The sequence below is a fragment of the Lacerta agilis genome, chromosome 17, assembly GCF_009819535.1.
Source record: "Lacerta agilis isolate rLacAgi1 chromosome 17, rLacAgi1.pri, whole genome shotgun sequence".
In the NCBI taxonomy this organism is placed as follows: Eukaryota; Metazoa; Chordata; class Lepidosauria; order Squamata; family Lacertidae; genus Lacerta; species Lacerta agilis.
This window is the reverse complement of record NC_046328.1, coordinates 12,531,660-12,537,905: the sequence shown is the minus strand read 5'-3', so window position 1 is coordinate 12,537,905 and position 6,246 is coordinate 12,531,660.

The following is a 6,246-nucleotide window of genomic DNA, read 5'->3' as shown; positions in this document are numbered from 1 at the left end:
AATGGCTCAAAACGAGTCCCTAAATATAGAGTCAGTGGACAGAAAGGGCTGCTTAGTACATGATCTTGCAGCTTGCAGCATCCCTGGCAGATGGTCACCTAGGCCCCGTTGGCGATATAGCGTAGTTTTCCATGTATAAGACTAGGTTTATCCCCCCCAAAAAACACGTAAAAAACAGGTCTTATAAATGGGTGCAAACTGCGAGCAGGCAGACGATTGGTGGCTTTGGCAATCGCACATGTCGGTCTGGTGGGTAATTGCACTATCCCCCCCAAAAAAGCTCAACAACTCTGCGAAATTTTTCCTCATTTTCTTTTATTTGAGTCCCCAGAAACAGGGGGCATGTTATACATGGAAAAATACGGTAAATATAAAGGTAAAGGTAAAGGGAAGGGGAAGGCAGCCCTTCCGCGCGCATGGAAGGGACAGAAAAGGGCTGCCGGGCAGTGGCTTGGGAGTCGCACTCACGGGGGGGCGGCTGGGCGGTGGCTTGGGAGTCTGGGCGAACTATGCATGTCTGCAGCAGCACGGGCTGCGCTCCATAGCGCATGCGTCATGACACACACACTACAGAGTGAGGCCCCGTCCCCGGGGATGCCGCTTGGCTTGCCGCCCCTGGCAGCCAAGCGGCTCGGTACGCCTCTGGTAATGTGCAATATACAAATGTGACACTGGATAGCAAAATCGAGCTATGGAAGATTCAATGTATTTTCCGAAACTTTTTTTTTAAGCACTTGCACAGCGTTTTTTTATGCATGTGTAGATTCCGCCCTGGAGTGATGGATTTTGCAAAGCGGTCCCAAATGGCACAGTGTCCCGCTGCATGCAGCTCTGCCTTTAGGGGGCGCTCCCAGCCCACGCGCAGCTCCACCTCCTCATCCTCCTAGCTGCTGCCGATGCCGCAGTTGCTGCTCCTGTTGCTCCTCCCAGCTGGGGCGGAGCTTGTCAGGCAACAGCAGCAGACTCTGCCTTGCTCCTCAGCGTTCCTGGGGGCTCAAGGGCCAGCAGCTCCCATCAGCCAGTCCCAGGAAGGATGCAAGGGGTCAGCGTGGGCAGGCAAACAGAGCGCATGCCCAGAGGAAGGGCTCAACTTACGCCACTTCTTTCTGTGGGTCTGTGGCAGCAGCTGGGAACATGTTTTATTACATGTTCATGATGTTCCCCTGTTAACTTCTACATTTTTATAGATAGGTTAAAAATGTAAAGTGATAGAGAAATGAAATGAATTGTATATATGATTCAATACATCTCTGTACAACTTTATATTTTTAAGTGGGAGGGGGTTAAAAGGTAAAGATTCGAACTGCCAACCTTCTGATCGGCAAGCCCTAGGCTCTGTGGTTTAACCTACACGCCACCCGCTACATTAAACTGCATTAAATAATAAAACAAAACATTCCAAAATAAAACACTGCAGAAGAAAACCAAATATAAAACATACATTTAAAGCACATGAGCATAGCCAGGATTTTTGTTGTTGCGGGTGTGTGTGTGTGTGTAGCCAAAGTTGTTGAGTTTTTTTAGAAAATAAAGTTGAGAAATCACAACGGGGGTGGGGGGACGCAGGCTTCTTCTGAGAGGGGCGGAACCTCAAATAATTGAGTACTTTCAATGCTTTTCAATAATGTTTGTGGATCGGGGGGCGGGGCAACCCTTGGCTATGCCCATGACAAAGCAGAATAATTAACAGGAAACCTAGAACGGTTTAAAAATAAAACAGATATAGAATACACATTTAAAAGAGCATAATTGGTGAGAGAATAAGGTATTGTGAAACATATAATACGTGCTGCTGTTGCTGTCAGTGGGGGTTCATGTGGAAGCTCAGACTCGATGACCTTGGTTGTAGGCAGAGAGCATTAAAAAATACAAGTGGTCCATGCAGCATTGCACATTTTGGATATGTCATGTGACAGCTCAGATACAATGTGGAACTGAACAGTTGGGGGAAGTTGTACAAAAATGGAGTAAACTGCAATATGAATACAGCCTGTCTTTTGGCCACGGCGGCAGAGACCTGGGTTTTGGATCTGGTTGGCCACTGTGAGAACAGGATTAGATGACTTCTGAAAAGAAAATGTCAATGTATAACAAACATAAACACACCCCTTGACTCTACAGATAGCACCCCAGATGGATAGCAACCAGAGTGCTAAAGATACACACAAATGTTACTAAAACCGTATAATAATAAGATTTTTTTTATCTCGGTAGTGGCGCCCGCCCTGTGGAACTCCCTCCCTTCAGATGTCAAAGAGACAGACAACTACCAGACATTTAGAGGACATCTGAAGGCAGCCCTGTTTAGGGAAGCTTTTAATGTGTGATATTTTAATGTATTTGATTTTTTTTTTAGAAGCCGCCCAGAGTGGCTGGGGAAATCCAGCCAGATGGGCAGGGTACAAATAATAATAATAATAATAATAATAATAATAATAATAATAATAATAATAATAACAACAACAACAACAACAACAACAATAATAATAATATTTAAGTGTACATGAAAGCAACAGTGATCAAATGCCAAACAGTGGCCCCATGATCAATGCAAATGTAAGTTGTGCTTTAAAAAATCAGGGTGAGACTGCACAAGGATTCTCTTCACTTTAGCCTTTCATGATTCTGTTCACATCCTGTTCAAAACCAAATTTGTACTCTGGTGCCACTCAAACCACTTCCCCTTTCTCTCACTTTCCAGATAAGCTGGCTTTATGAAATGCAGTTATTTTCTGTGTGCATTTAAATCTGCATTCATTAAAGATAACCAGCAGAGGGCACCACTTCCAGTGGGTGACAAACCAATGCTAATTTTCAGCAATTGAATTTGAAATACTAAACAGCTGAATCAATATTCTCTAAAGTGTGTTGAACACATTTTCTGGTTACCTGAATTAATATTCTTTAGCCCATTCCATCCCCAGGCCAGCTCCAATAGCGCCATGTCACAGCGTAAGTTTGAACCCCTTGCAATGCCCTCCAACTTAGGTAAATAAGAAAAATCCAATTTCAAAGGGGCACTTTTGTCATCGTATTTGTTATTAATACAATTATCGTTGTTGTTACTAATATCACAAGGACTGAAACACAACCCCTGCCTTCAAGCTTGCAATCAGACAAAGCACAAAAGGGGGGTGGGGTGGAGAGAGACTGGTATTGGATGGTGACGTTTTATCTCCATGCTGAATATTTGTTGCCCGAAAGTTACAAAGGATGAAATAACGGTGTCAGACCTGAGTTAAAAAGAAAGTTCTGCATGTAACAGTTTCTTCATCTCTGAATTAAAGCTTATCTTTTGGTAAGTACCAGTGAATTTGATGCATAGGTTTTCAAATGTAATTCCTAATACGTAAATGAATAATATCCCAGCCCACAGTAAAGTAAAGATAAAGGGACCCCTGACCGTTAGGTCCAGTTGCGGACGACTCTGGGGTTGCGGCGCTCATCTCGCTTTACTGGCCAGTATGACTAAGCCACTTCTGGTGAACCAGAGCAGCACACGGAAACGCCGTTTACCTTTCCGCTGGAGTGGTACCTATTTATCTACTTGCACTTGACGTGCTTTTGAACTGCTAGGTTGGCAGGAGCAGGGACTGAGCAACGGGAGCTCACCCTGTCACGGGGATTCGAACTGCCGACCTTGTGATTGGCAAGCCCTAGGCTCTGTGGTTTAACCCACAGCGCCACCCGTGTCCCACGGTACATATGTTCAAAAGAGCACAGCCTCCATTTCTCCTTTTTCTGAAAGAAGCTTTGGGTGCCCTGCATTCCTCACATCAGAAAGCGGTGTGTGCTTTTTATTTAAAACTACAAATACTAGTATTTATTTAATACTGTTTGCACAAATTTGTAAACTGCTTAACATAAATAAATACCCAAAAGGGCAAAGAATATAAAATCATGGAAATTACACTAAATGCAAAACAAACATCAGAATAATAAGTTCAAATATCAATGGTACATGTTTGGGTCAGAGTTCAGGTGAAGCCTGTTTAAACACAAAACTTTTTCAGCTTTGAAAACTTTTCACTGTTGATTATAACAAAACTTTTTCTTTTTCTTTTTAATGAATCTTTATTTGTGTCAGCCATCGGCCATAGCAATAAAACAGCAATACGATATACAAAGAATAGAAATAAAAAGTCAATTATATAAAATACATTTTAGGGTTTTGAATCAATAGTCAAATAGTGGATCTTATTCTGATTGCCCCAGCTAAAAACCTTGCAACCTTTGCTATCACCTGCTCATCTTGATCTGCCAAGAGAAAGGACACTGTGGCAGTGGCTGGGTGACCCGGAATGGACAATAAAAGAAGGGTGATAATCTCATTCCTCAAGTCTTTATAAAGAGTGTAAGCCAGAAGGGCATGTGCCACCAATTCAGTACTGCCATTTCCACAGGGACGTAAACGTTTTTCGTGTGGAATCTGTTGGAATCGTCCCTCAAGTACAGCCGAGGGCAATACATTCAATCTTGCGAGGGTAAAAGCGTGTCTATATTTTGGTTACAGGTGGGTAGCCGTGTTGGTCTGCCATAGTCGAAACAAAATAGAAAATTCTTTCCAGTAGCACCTTAGAGACCAACTGAGTTTGTTCTTGGTATGAGCTTTCGTGTGCATGCACACTTCTTCAGATACACTGAAACAGAAGTCACCAGATCCTTAAATATAGTGAGGGAGTGGGGAGGGGTATTATTCAGAAGGGTGGTGGGAATGGGTGATCAGCTGATAGGTGTGGAAAACCTGTTGACAACTCTTAACGGCTGCAATTAGTCTTGCAGGGAAAGGCAAGGGGTGAGGTGGCTAAAGATAGCTTTGTTATGTATAATGAGATAAGAATCCAATGTCTTTGTTCAGACCAGGTTTCTCCATGGTTTTAAGTTTGGTGATTAGTTGCAATTCAGCCACTTCTCTTTCCAGTCTATTTCTGAAATTTCTTTGTATTAAGACAGCTACTTTGAGATCTTTTATAGAATGTCCTGGGAGATTGAAGTGTTCTCCTACTGGTTTCTCTGTCTTGTGATTCCTGATATCAGATTTATGTCCATTTATCCTTTGGCGTAGGGTTTGGCCTGTTTGTCCAATATAGAGAGCTGAAGGGCACTGTTGGCATTTGATTGCATACACAATGTTGGAAGATGAGCAATTAAATACTTATATACTTGAGTATAAGCCTAGTTTTTCAGCACATTTTTTGTGCTGAAAAAGCTGCCCTCGGCTTATACTTGAGTGAGGCGGGCGGTGGGGGGAAGCCCTTTCTCTCCGCTCGTGCCGCCACCTGCTCTCCTCAGTCAACCATTCCTTAAGAAGCGTACAAGAACGGTGGTTCTTTACTCTCCCCAGGCAGCTTGTTCCATTCCTGAACTGCTCGCATAAATGCAAACTTGGCAAAGGAGGAAGAGGAAGGAGCAGCCCAAAGGGCTGCTCGTTCTTCCTCCTCCTCCACAGCGGCAAAGGTGAACCGGCTTATACTCAAGTCAATAAGCTTTCCCAGGTTTTTGTAGGAAAATTAGGTGCCTCGGTTTATATTCGGGTCGGCTTATATTCGGGTATATACGGGTGAGATGGTATGTTTGATGTTGTTAGGACCAGTAATGGTGTAGTCCGGGTTTATGTGGCAGCAAAGTTGGCATCTGGGTTTATTGCAGGCTCTGGTACCAGTGTCGATGGACTTTTGGAACGGATTCCATTTGACCTCCGAAGTATGACTGTATTTATTTGCTCAATAAAACGTCTACACTGCTTGTTAAAAAAGGGAAATCCTCAAAAGCAGTTTGCAAAACTGGGGGGGGGGGGAGATATCGCAGCCATGCTTTGAAACATACAAAACGTTTTGAGAATTATAGGGACAGAACTACACAAACAGTATAGAAATTTATTCATGTATGCTACTACAGCGGCAAGAATGTTACTTGCCCAAAAATGGAAAGAAGTCCCAGTGAAAGAAGAACGGATACCAAAACTTATGGAATATGCAGAAATGGCGAAACTTACCGGAAAAAAAGAAATCAATATAACTTTTTTTAATAAATAAAAGAATGGAAACGGTTTATTGAGTATTTACAAACTGTAAACAGATAAGAACATCTGCGGGATTATTGCAATAACCTGCAGTTTTATAAGAGGATACATTTAAAGTAGACGAATCCCTGAGAAATTAAGTTGATTTGGATTCCATGTGTGTGATGTCAAATGATATGTTGTTAGTGTTTAGTTGTTATGAGGGTATGGTATTGCTTTGTTTT